Consider the following 13,800-nt stretch of genomic DNA (forward strand, 5'->3'; position numbering starts at 1 on the left):
AGAAAGAATAAACAAAAGTTCACATTAAAACCATCACACTGGCAAAGATTAGAATGTCACCTAGAACTAAGTATTGACAGTGGTCTAGAGAAACTGGGACCTTAGTGCCCAACAGTTGTACTGTGGTCAGGGTAGCTGTTCTGGAGAGCAATTCGGGAGGTCTTCGTCAAATTAAATAGGCAGATATTTTATGACCCAACAATTCTATTCTTGGATATGTATCCCAGGAATATTCCCAAAGGGAACATATATGAGGATGTTCATGACAGAGTTATTTATGATAGCAAGTTGTTAAAGATAATCTAGGTGTCTGTCACTGGGGAATGGATAAGTAAATGTTGGCAGATGCATATTATGGGATACTAAGCAGGAATTGGAAGCAGCAAACAAGATAGATGTCTACATATAAATATGGGTGGATCTTAAAAACACTGAAAAAAAATTAAGAGAAGGAAAAAGATCTATAGTATTATATCATATAAATACATAAGCAAAAATTAGATACACACTCAGATAACAAAGAAAGGTCAAGGAATAAAACCAAAGAAAAATAACTAAATGCAATAGAAACTAGACGGGGGGATTATAAAAAACACTGCTGGGACAATTGATGAAATTTGAATAAGACTGCATATTCGATAATAGTATATCAATGTTAAGAGTCTCATGCTCTACTGACTGAGCTAGCTGGGCTAGTATATCAATGTTAAATTTTCTAGTTTAATAATTATACTGTGGTACAGAAGATATTATCTTTTCACAGATACTGAAATATTTAGTGATAAGGCACAGTCTACAACTTATTCTCAAATAGTTGAGAAAAAATACATGTACATATACAGAAAGAGAGATATAAAGCAAATGTTGCAAAATATTAACGATATTTGAATCTGAGTAAAGAGCACATGGGAAATCTTTCTACTATATCAATTTTTCTGTAAGCTTGAAATTATTTCAAACTTAAAAGATTAAAAATAAACATACACATATACAATCTGATATTTTACAAAGATACATATGGATTCAAATATACATATCAAATTTATTAGAGTAGTTATCTATGGAAAAAAAGAAAGTGGAGTGGGAAATGGGATTATAGAAAGAAATACATATTTACATATATTAAGTAAGAAGGGTCCTTGGTGGGATTGATAATGATGTTGTGTTAAGAACTAAGGATACATAAATAAATGATGATAGATAGATAGATATAAATAGGTCAATAAATGTAAAATAAACTCAACTCTCTGCTCTTGAGTTTCACAAATAATAATTCAAAAAAAGAATGAGAGCAAGAACAAAAGAGTTTGGTAAACATGGGGCCCACCCCCATGAGTGAACAGTGGTAGCAAGACAACACTTCCATGGTTGGTTTTATGTGTTTAATAAAACAGTTCAGATTACATAAAGGTAAAGATTCTCATTTGAGGAGGGTTTTATGAACAGATATTGAGAGACAGATAGAGGCAGAGACACAGAGAGAGAGAGTGACAGATTGGGAGACAGTCTCCCTTGGGCCTCTTGTGATTCTCCACATTTTGCTGGGTATTCCAAGTCTGCAAACTTTATGCTTTAACCAGGTCATTTCACAGGATAACTTTGAGAAATGAGGTAACATTCCTCCCTGGACAAAAAGCAGGTTTACTTACTACTTGCTCTAAAAGTGGTAGATTCCCCAACCTCAATGTTTCTCAGTTATGATGCAAACCCACTGTGTATGAAGCATTCATCTAGGCCATATTGTATTGCCCCTGTGGGATTAGGGGCCAAGAGAAACCAAATAAATATGCTGATGCTTATGCTGTTTAGTGTTCTGTAAATAATAAAATCCTTTGTCTCTGACCCCAAAATTTCATGTCTTTTGCTAGCACCCATTTGACAGCTATAGGCCAACTTATTAGCTTATAAGTAGGGTAAAGTTGAATCTCAAATCCAATGAGAGAGAATATTGTAGTTGATGAGGATAACTTACTCAATTATGAAAAGCTAAGTAATTCTGAAAGCAAATTACTTCAAATTAGTATTAATTTTTTAAAAACTGAAGCCCAAATTCTCAATAATATCTATTAAAACAAAGTGGGCTTTTTGTTTTTTCTTCCTAGGAGGTAAATTGAATGTTGAAGATTTCATCTAAATCTCCCAGGGGATACAAGAAAAAGACCAGAAATTTCCTTTCTCATGTCTTATTATTTCTGTTCCTATCTCAAAAGTTTAAAGGACACATCTTATTTCTATACTGTTAAGTAAAAAGTTTCCTTTTTCTCTAAGATACCACCTAAAAGTAGTAAGGAAAATAAGAAAAAGAAACAAAAATTCTGCATTTAATGAAATGTAGAAAACCTCTAAAACCATAAACCCACAGCATTATAAGGAATGTGGAAGGATGACTGAATTCAGAAAATCAAAGATGAATGCAGCAAGACACAGAGAGAGGACAACAATAACTGAAGATCTCAGCACAAAGAAGCAAGGCATATTTCTCCAAAGTTATGTGCAACAATCTGGGGGGTAAAACCAACAATATCTTCTTGTGAACAACTGGAGTAAGGGAAGAAACTGTTGGAATATACACCCTTGTTCTAGTTGTCAGAAGAAGAGGAGGCTGGGCTTATTTGGACTGGAGTCACACAAATCAGATTTGTAGGAAGCAATCTGTCAGTAAGGAAAGGTAAAGAGAGATTCCATCTTGCTAACAGTTTTATAAAGGAATACAGTGTTAAAGAACTTGAATCTCATACACTACTCTACATCACTAATAAATTCCTGATGAGAAAATAGCTCTGGCCCCTACCCATCATAAACCTTCTACAAATAGTTCATACAGAAAAATCTAACTCGTTCAAAGACGTGAGTCAAAAGGAACAAGAAGTGTACCTACAAATTTATTAAATAAATAAATAATCAGAACAGAAAAACACAAATAGAAGAAGGACACTTAGCAAAAAAAAAAATGTTGGTACCGTAAAGATAAAAAGTGGACACATATGAATTCAAACAAACTTAATGAAGCCATCATTTTATAAAAACAAGAATTTAATGCAGAGATACAAGCAATCGGGGAAGATATGGCAAGACAGGGGATGAAAACATGAACGATCTGAGGAAATAAGTGGGGGGAAAATAAAACTATCACAGGAAAAAGGCCATGCTGAAGTAGCAAAAAATAAAATTAGGCAACTGCTAAAGGCATTTCTCACAGGAGTAAAAAGCAAGCAAAATGAAAACTGACAGAGATTAAAAAGGTCAAAGAAATCCAACATATATATCATTGTTGTCCCCCCAGAAAAGAGCCAAAATATTAAAACAGAAATAAAAGTGATTATAAAAAAAATTCAAGAACACTTTGGAGAAATAAAAATGGCTAAAATCTAATCAAAAGTGAACTATTTTATGTCTTAGGAAAAACTGACACGGAATGAGTTCACACAGAGCCACAGCTTAGTTAACTTACTGGACTTCAAAATTAAGATATATTCTGGGCATTTGGGGCAAAAGAACAAATTACCTATAATGGTAAAACAATCACATTACCCTCAGATTTCGCCATGGTGACTTTTAACACCACCTCACCACAGAGTAATGATTACCAAGAATCTTGGACTCAGCCAATTTGAGTATAAAAATCATTTTGAACAAAAACTCAAGGAATAGAGGTCTCATGAATCATTCTTACAAAAACTACTACAAGATAAACCTCAGCTTGGTTTAAAAGTAATATAAAAATTTAATGGCTTATTGACACTATTTGAGTTTCATAGCAGGCAATGCATCAAACAAAATGAAATTTGTAACGAGTCCAATTAACTCTCTTGTCATACTTTCTAATGATATTTTTTATTTGTTGTTTTGTTTTGTGAGTTTAATTTTAGCCTCACACACATACTATACATATCATGCATACTTGAGAGAATCAAACATATTAACATTTAAAAGAATAATTATAAAGAGGGGCGCCTGGGTGGCTCAGTCATTAAGCGTCTGCCTTTGGCTCAGGTCATGATCCCAGGGTCCTGGAATCGAGCCCCGCATCGGGCTCCCTCCTCCATGGGAAGCCCTGCTTCTCCCTCTCCCACTCCCCCTGCTTGTGTTCCTGCTCTCGCTGTCTCTCTCTGTGAAATAAATAAATAAAATCTTTAAAAAATAAAAAAAGAATAATTATAAAGAAAAATCCACATTATCCTTACTAAATTTAAGAAATAGAACGTTTTCAGAATAAAAGCTGTCTCTTGTGTTCACCTTCATAATCATATCCTTCTTCCTCCCCTGAGAGAACCATTATCCTGACTTTTGTGATAATCATTCCCTATGACACCTCTAAACAACGTATGTTAATTTTGCCTGTTTTGAAATCTACAGAACTGGAGTCACACTGCAGATATCCTTTTATAACTTGCTTCTTTCATTCAACAATGTTTTTAGAGAATGTCACCTCTGCTGAGCTGTCTAACTGGACATTGTTCATTTTCATTTACAGGTTTCCATTTAAATGTACTATTTAATTATCCATTCTGTGGTGATGAATTTAGGATGGTTCCTATTATGGGGCTATTATAGACAATGCTGCTATGAGCATTCTTGAATACATTCCCTGGTCATGTATGTAAGAGTATCTTCAGAACAGTTTTTAAACTTTTGGTCTGAGGATCTTTTACATTCTTAAAGATATTAGAGACCCCAAAGATCTTTTGTTTATGATGTTAAATGGAGTGATATTTATCAACTTAAAAATTAAAAATGAGAACATAAATAACTATTTTACTTAAAAACATCTTATTAAACAAGAATTTCAGTGAAAAGAGTAGTGTTGTTTAATTACATTTTTGCTAATGTCTTTAGTGTCTGGGTTACTCGAAAATAGCTGGGTTCTCATATCTGCTTCTTCATTCAATCTGTTGTGGTATTTTGTTTTGGTTGAAGTATAGAACGAAAATCTGACCTCACACTAATATGTAGGTGGAAAAGGGAAGAGCATTTTCACAGCACTTTCAGATAATTGTAGGGTTTTTTTTAATACTATATTAAAACTTGACAAATAATTTTATTTTTTTTAGGTTTTTTTTTTTTAAAGATTTTATTTATTTGACAGAGAGAGAGACAGTGAGAGAGGGAACACAAGCAGGGGGAGTGGGAGAAGGAGAAGCAGGCTTCCTGCCGAGCAGGGAGCCCGATGCGGGGTTCGATCCCAGGACCCTGAGATCATGACCTGAGCCGAAGGCAATTGCTTAACCAAATGAGCCACCCAGGCACTCCAATTTTTTTAGGTTTTTTTTAAAGATTTCATTATTTATTTGATAGAGTGAGTGATAGAACAAGCAGGGGGAGAAGCAGAGGGAGAGGGAGAAGCAGACTCCCGCTGAGCAGGGAGCCTGAAAACTTCACAAATAATTTTTAAAAGGTTAGTTGAAATATTTATTCTGAAACCATATCAATGATTTTTTTAAATCTGGTTTTATTAATATCACCTAACCTCATCAGAAAAGTCTGAAAAAATAAAAAAAGAAAAGTCTTTAAATATTAGGAAGTTGTTAAGTTTTAATGACAAATATAACTTTCCCTAAATTCGGATTTTTGCTCAAAAGTTCAAATTTTATCATTGGTAATAAACAGTGTAAGTTGTTTTCCTTGAATAATAAGCTCATTTGTTTATTTTTAAAGTGAATTTCTGCCAATTACCCATAGTTTCTCATTTCTTCTTTCAAATAAAAATTGTGTTCCAGGAAAAAAGCAGCTAGTTCATCTCAAATAATGGCACAAGTTCTTTTCTTTGTGACAACCATCAGACTAAGATATGGAGCAAAAAGTGCTTTACATACTTCCCATTTTGCGACACAGAATACTTTATAAAAGATATATATGTAAGGGTCATACTTTAATAAAATCCTTATTTTTTTTGTCTACATCAAGGACATTTTTAAGTAAAATTGACATGGCGGTAACAAATACAATGACTAACAGTATGGTTGCCTTGACTTATGCTGGGGTGCCAGCACTTATACCCACACAGATTTTGCACAATCAGTGTAAACATCAACACAGTTTAGCTTTGTGCAGTGGCAGTATCGTAGCCTGAGGTTTATCCGAGGTGCGATTATTGCTAACTAAATGGGGAAGAAAAAGGCACATTAGGTCTTAGTGTTATGAAAATAGTTTTGATCCAAAAGTGCTTCAGAAATCCCAGGCATCGATGGACCACAATTTGAGAATCACTGCTTTAGGATATATGTGGAAAATAAATTGTTGGGTCATGACCTAGGTAAAATTTCAACTTTATTAGATAATGCTAAACACCTTTTCAAAGTGGTTACACCAAATTACATTCTTACCTGCAGTGCATAAGAATGCTGGTTGCACCACATCTCCACCAATAGTCAGTATTGCAGACTTTTAAATTTAGGCTAATCATGGTGGACATATTTGTGTTTTCTTGATTATTAATTAGGTTGAACATCTTTTTATATGCACATTGACCATTTGGATTTCTTCTTTTGTAAAATGTTCATGTACTTGTATATTTAATTTGCAGGAGTTGCTTATATCAGCTGCATGTCAGCTGCAAACAACGTTTTCCTAAAGTGTATCCTGTTTTTTCATTCTATGGTGTCTCTTAATTGGATTTTTAATTTTAATGTGGTTAAGTTGGTCAATCATAAACTTCATGGTTAGTGTTCTTTATGTCTTGTTGTCTTTTTGTTTTGTTTTGTTTTGTTTTTAAGAGTGCACACAATGGGGGAGAGGGGCAGAGAGAGAGGGCGAGAAAGAGAATCCCATGCAGGCTCCATGCTCAGTGCAGAGCCCGATGTGAGGCTTGGTCTGACAACCTTGAGATCATGACCTGAGCTGAAATCAAGAGTCAGACGCTTAACCAACTGAAACAGACAGGCATGCCCTTTATGTCTTGTTTTTAAAAAAACATTTTTTAACCTAAGCTCATGGGGATTTACTTCTATAATATGTTCTAAAACCTGTAATAGTTTGATTTGCTCATTTTTAGGTATTGTTGGATCCTACAGTAGGAGTATATTTAGTTTTGTTAGAAACTGCCAAACCATCTTCCAAAGCAACCATGAATAAATCTTCAAGCCTCAGTATGGCTTGACACCAGGACCCATTTTTACTAGTTACTTCAACAAGCAGAAATTATTTTTTATATTTAACTTTATTCACAATACTTAGCGTATAATCAGACTTTAAGGATTTGTAATGAAGAGTTAGAGGCTGAAAAATCTATCAGCAGAGATTTAATTTGGATTAAATTCCAAATTCTGCGTAGATTCACAAGGTTAAAATGCAGATCTAAAAAACATTTTCTTGTAAAGTATGGGATCCACAGAATCTGACATGAGTTCCATACTCACTATGATGAACTTCACTTTTTTCTGCCCCTCTTTCTTGCAATTTCCTAACTGGAGTTACATAACCCACAGGAAGCCTCAAATCTGCTCATGGGTTATGGGACCAATTTTGTTCACTGTTAGGGAGATTTTGAAGAGATCAAAGCCAATAGCTTTGTGGAGCAGTACTAATACATGGCATACTGTTGGTCTGGTTCTCTGGTTTTTAAAGTAATTGTAATTGATAGCTTCTGGTCCTATTTCTTGTGAAGAAGACACTACCTTACACCCAAATCTTAATAAATGAATCCCTTGTTTATTTCACCTGCTCCCGAGACTCTGAGTTTCTGACCAGTATTCCATTTCTTTTTGAGCAGGGATCCATTTGGTTTTTGGGATGTTAGAGTTCTGGGTATGTAACCCAAGTTCTCTTATGCTCCAGACTCTGGGATACACACAGCTAGCCACAGATTTTCATGATATTGACAATTTCCTGACTGATTTTCATCAAGCACTGCTGCCAGACTAAACTACTAAAGTCCTCATGATGTGAATTGGATATAGTATGCTTAATTAATTAGTTAGAATAATTTGCTTTAAATAGACCCAACTGGGGAGCCTGGCTAGCTCAGTCGGTGGAGCATGCAACTCTTGATCTTTGGGTTGTGAGTTCAAGGCCCACACTGGGTGGAGAGATTACTTAAAAATAAAATCTTAAAAAATAAAATAGACCCAACTAACCAATCTAGGGAAAAAAAAAATAACCTTTACGTGTCTATAGCATAGGAATACAAAGTTACGTTATTCAAGTTACTTTTTATACTACAGTGTTATTTTGTTCACAGTTTTGTGTGCTTTTGTTAAGAATTACTGATGCTTATGCTTTGTGCTACAAGCAAAAATGCAACATTAAGGCCAAAGTGATGGAGAAGACAGTGAGTGGCTGTGGAGTATGGCTTAAAAGGAAAAAGATGATGCCATTAGGCTTGTTCTGTCAGGTTGACCAAAACCTTTGTTTAATTTCTGTAGGAAAAATAAAGGAAATTATGAGTTTGAAACTCTGATTGCTAACCAGTTTTTTTTTCATATGCAAACAGTATTTTTAAACACAACGTAAAATAACACAGGGTCATAAGAACTGCAACTAAACCTTTGGGGGGGTGGGGGAGCCCGATTTCATCACTTGCCCTACTCAGCAGGATTTCTCGTCTCTGAGGCACAACACTCCCTGGATGGCAGTAAAGCTCAACCTAGGTTCTGGATTTTACCCTGTATGAGAACAGGTGTTCATTCAGTATATGGAAAAGCACTTAAGAACCATCCAAATCACTTATTAACCTATCAATGCCACTTAAAAAAAAAAAAAGTTAATGAAAACCTACTAGGTATTTTTCATGGAAACGGACACTACAATTCCAAAATTAATATTGGAAAGTATAGGGTCAGAAAGAGCCAAGATAATTCTGAAGATGGAGGGAAAAACTTCAGTATCTGTTATAAAACTATGATAATTAAAGCAACATGATATTGGTATACAGAATATTTGAAAATAACAACAAAAGTCCCCAAAACAAATGTGGGACAATATTGACATTTGTTAAATCCGAATGGTGTGCACACGTATGTTATAAAACACAAAGAACACTTCAAAGTAAAACATTTTAAAAGAAAATGTCTATATATTTAATTACATGAGTCTGAATATTATATAAAGAAAAGTTTGTTCTGAAACTTAGCAATTAAATTTTCCTCTCAGATGAGTCACATAAGATACCCAAATTGGCTTTGTAAATTGTAAAGTTCTAAATTTTAAAAAGCTGATTTTGGGGACCTTGAAATCTTACTACAGAAATAATGGCATAAATTATTATTTGTCCAGGATAGCTCACATAAGCTTAGTTCATCTATTTTACAGACTAAACCTGCGTCTCTGAAATGTAAAATAGTATATAACAACACTAATTGAATTGACGATTAAACAAAATGGGATATATTTTGAATTCTTCTACAGAATTGATAGTACTGGAAGAAAAGCACATTTGCTAAAGAAAAAGATAAGTGAAAGTAACTGAAGAGGTTCTAAGAGGGACTTGTAAGTATTACCAAAAAGTTCTACAGGTCAATGGTTATGAATCTATTATGTCTAAAATTAAAAACTGTGTTATTTCCTTTTATAAAAATATACCCTGAACCAGGGCCTATATAACCCCAGCCTCGCGGTTTGGGTTTTGTTTTGGCTTATGAAGGAGAGTGAATTAGAAGATGTTCTTGGGGCGCCTGACTGGCTCAGTCAGTTAAGTGTTTACCTTCGGCTCAGGTCATGATCTTGTGGTCCTGGATCAAGCCCCAAAGCAGGCTCCCTGCTCAGCAGGGAGTCTGCTTGTCCCTCTCCCTCTGCCTCCCCACCCCCCAACCCCTGCTCGTGATCTCTCCTTCTCGCTCTCAAATAAATATAATCTTTAAAAAAAAGAAGATGTTCTTGAAGTAATGGACCAAGAGTTGGAAAAGGAAAAAAGTAAATAAAAAGGCTGTGGTCCATTAGAGTAGGAACTTTGCTTTCATCATCACTGTATCCACAATATATCGGGTACTCAGTATCGGGTACTCAGTAAGTCTTGGGAATCAAATTGTGCATGAGTGAGAGGCTACCCATTGATCAAATGTATACCATGAAAAACAGAATTTGGGAAGTATCATTTGGATATACTTCCCTTGATGGTGAATAATGTAATAAAAATATATAATATCATACAATAAGCAATAAAAGAAGAAAAGGTAAGAGCTTGGGTCAAAATAGGTGACATCACCAGTCAGAGACAAGTCAGTTGCTATAAAGAGACTAGAGATTGTCTCAGTAAAGGTTATTCATTAAATAAAGCATCTGTAATTCAGAGAGTCTATCATATGTGTCAATCTCTAGATATACATGCTTTTCTCAAATATTTTTCTACAGTAAATTACATAGTTTTCTATGCAAATGAGTTTTTCCTTTGAAGCTATATTTAACAAAACAATATTTCCTATGTATGGCAAATATTCATATTTTTGCCTGGTGATATATAAGAAGAGAATTTATGTCTTTTTATTTTTTAGCATATATAAGATGTAGCTTATTTGTGATTACATTGTACATCATTTCACCACATATTATATGACTAAACATTCTGACAGTACTATAGTTTTAACCACAAAATAGTAGCTTACTCTTTGATTTTGATACACAATCCTTATTGGTTCTTTTGGAAGATTTGTAACAATAAAAAGAGTAAGCATAGACTACAAGAATAAATTAATATGCATTTAGTTTGGCTTCTTTTTAAAATCATAACACATGTTTTAAACCAAACAGAAGATCTGTATGGCTAAGGAAAATCTTAAAATGCTTAATTCAATTTTTGTATCTAAGCAACTTAATTTTACCATGTTGCCAATATATCACCACCATTGTTTTTGTTAGATAATCATGGCACTTTAAACTGTCTTGCATTTTTTTAAACAATCACCAGTACATAGAGCATGTACTTTCAAAGTCTGCCATTAAAGGAAAAAATAAAAAGATAACACATACACAATTACAGAATTAAAAAATAGTTTCCTGACATTTTTAAATATGATTAAATTTCTCTTTAAAAAGTGATGAGGTAATTGGAGCCCAACTTGTGACAACTACAGAATCTCAAAACTAAGCCCTACCATTGTAGCAGAAAAATACAAGGGAGTAAGAGGACATCTTTCTTCAGAAGTATTTTCCATTTGGGATCTCTTTGTTCTTATTCTTAACTGATCTTGACTATGAATCACTTGTTACAATGAAGCACTGATGAAATGTAAGGGATATATTTTATACCCATATCTGGCACACTTTTTTAGATTTAATAGTTAACCAACAGGATAGTTGTTACAATTTGCTCATGAGTTTTCTAAAACAGAGTCTGAAACTCAATTCTACTTTTGGACTTTATATATAATTTACTAAACTAAGTGAACTCAAGATTCTGAACTTACTTAGAACAATATTTAATGGGGGAGGTGCCTAGTAGAATTGAGGACCTAAACTAGACTCTTTATACACCTGTATATAGCAATGTTCACATTTAGTATAAACACTTCTGAGTTGGAAGTTAGGCTTCCAAAGGCAATGAAATCACTGCAATCCATTTACATCTTTTCTACTACTACTTTACACTTTTTTTTTTCTTTCATCTAACTACAAAGATGCCAGGGACCAGAGGAAACAAGATATTAAATATATACCAAGATTTTGGGTGTGGTATATATGTGTGTATATTTATGTGCATATGTATAATAATTATGGCAAAAATAGGGAAAGTAGCTGGAACAAAGAAACATTTGCTATTATAATCTTCCTTATACTATGGACAAAATGTAACTGAATTGGTTTATAGCAGTTGAAATCCATACCGATAAATTACAATGATGGTATCTGCCTACAAATCCATTTCTTTGATTTCTAGAAAAATGAAGGTAATGCCTTATCAAAGTTCCTAAAGTTAATGGTGACTAAATTCTACTTTATTTAGTAGTTTTATTATTTCTATAATACAACCAAATATAAATATACTTACTCTGTTCTGTGACCCCAAAAACTTAATATAGTAACTCTCTGACTGGTCTTATTTACTTTTTGTCATTAATGTATATCATGGCAAAGGCTTAATTACTGAAATAATTTGATGTTATTATAATAACTTTTCTAAAGTCTTTACATTATTATCATTTGTTTTAGCTACTATGAGAACACGTCTACATATGTGACTGCCTATATATGAAAGTATATATGGTACATATATTGTATATGTGTGTGTATGTGTATGTGCATGTATGTGTGTGTGTAGACACATAGGTAACATAATTTTGACATCTTAATGGCCCTGGACAAAGGTAATTCTTATGAAAACACAATAATGGAGTACCATTTAAATAATAGTAGCAATATAATCTAATTTGAAAAATATAAAATGTTATAATGGATTCACACAATCTAATATAAATGAGAAATAAGAAAACATTATCATGAATAGTATTACTAGTTTGGGAAAAAAATGGCACTATACAACTTTGAAGCTTCATCAACTGACAGAGTAAAATGTTTCAGTCGTGTTTCACTGACTAAACATGTTTCTTTTTTTTTTAAGATTTTATTTATTTATTTGAGAGAGAGAGAGTGAGCAAGAGCACAAGAGCAGAGGGAAGGAGAAGCAGAATCCGCTGAGCAGGAAGCTCAATGTGGGGCTCGATCCCATAACCCTGGGATCATGACTTGAGCCACAGGCAGACACTTAACTGACTGAGCTACCCAGGCCCTGCTCATTGATTAAACATGTTTCTATGCCAGAAAAATAAAAGTTCATTTGCTTCTTCCAAGGGGTATAAAGCCTCCAAAGAACCATAAGTTTCATTTTAGAGTCATACCTTACAATATAACAATACAGAATTAATTCAGTCATTAACAATTATTGACAGAACTTCTATTACTTTACATTAACGGATTATTTACCTCAGTTCCTGTTGCACAATATATCATGTCTGGCTTTAAATAAAAAATGGGAAGGCATGATGAAACACAGTTAAAAGAGACAAAAGAAGGATCAAAACTAGGTTCAGATATGACACAAATTTTGTAATTAAAAAACAGGTAATTTAAAGTAATTATGATTACTATGTTAGGGGCTCTAATGGAAAAGTAGACAATATGGAGGAGCAGACAGGTCCTGCTGGCTGAAAGATGAAAATTCTGTGGAAGAATGAAAAGGAAATGCCAGAAATCAGAAACACTGTAATAGAAATGTCAAACGGCTTTGATGGTCTCATCCTTAGACTGGTCAACAAGGAAAGAATTAATGAGCTTGATGATAGAGGTCAACAAAAGTTTCCCAAAATAAATGCAGAGAGAAAAAAGAATTAAAAGAAAAAAACCCCCACAAAACAGAACAGAATATCCAGAAACTTTGGGACAATATCTGAAGGTGTAACATACATGTAATTTGAATATCAAAAGTAGAATAAAGAATAGAGCAAAGTAAGAATTAGAATTATGCCCAAGCATTTTCCAAAATTAATGACAAACACCAAACCAAAGACCCAGGATGTTTAAATACCAAACAGGATAATATAAAAAAATCTACATGTATGCATATCATATTCAAACTACAGATAATAAAGGACACAAGACAATCTTAAAGGAAGCCGGGCAGTGGTTGGGGGCGGGGGGGGGGGGCGGGCGGCGGGGAATCTACCTTACCTCTAGAGGAATAAGAGTAGAAATAACAATTTCTTATCAGAAACTATGTAAATTTTATATCAAGTGAAGTTATTCTTCAAAAGTGAAAAAGATGAGGCGTCTGGGTGGCTCAGTTGGTTGAGCATCAGACTCCTGGTTTCGGCTCAGGTCATGATCTTGGTGTCAGGATGGAGCCCCACGTTGGGTTCCATGCTCAGGGGGCTCTGG

The 13,800-nt window shown here is 34.0% G+C and overlaps 1 protein-coding gene and 1 pseudogene across 1 annotated transcript in view; one reads left to right on the forward strand and one right to left on the reverse strand.

The window, feature by feature from the left end:
• ADAMTS6 (ADAM metallopeptidase with thrombospondin type 1 motif 6) overlaps nucleotides 1–13,800 on the reverse strand; it is a 295,386-nt gene that overhangs the window by 132,033 nt on the left and 149,553 nt on the right. The gene's annotated exons all lie outside the window — the stretch shown is intronic.
• LOC113929985 lies at nucleotides 6,040–6,241 on the forward strand (annotated as a pseudogene).

This window comes from Zalophus californianus, chromosome 5 (assembly GCF_009762305.2).
Source record: "Zalophus californianus isolate mZalCal1 chromosome 5, mZalCal1.pri.v2, whole genome shotgun sequence".
NCBI classification, from domain to species: domain Eukaryota; kingdom Metazoa; phylum Chordata; class Mammalia; order Carnivora; family Otariidae; genus Zalophus; species Zalophus californianus.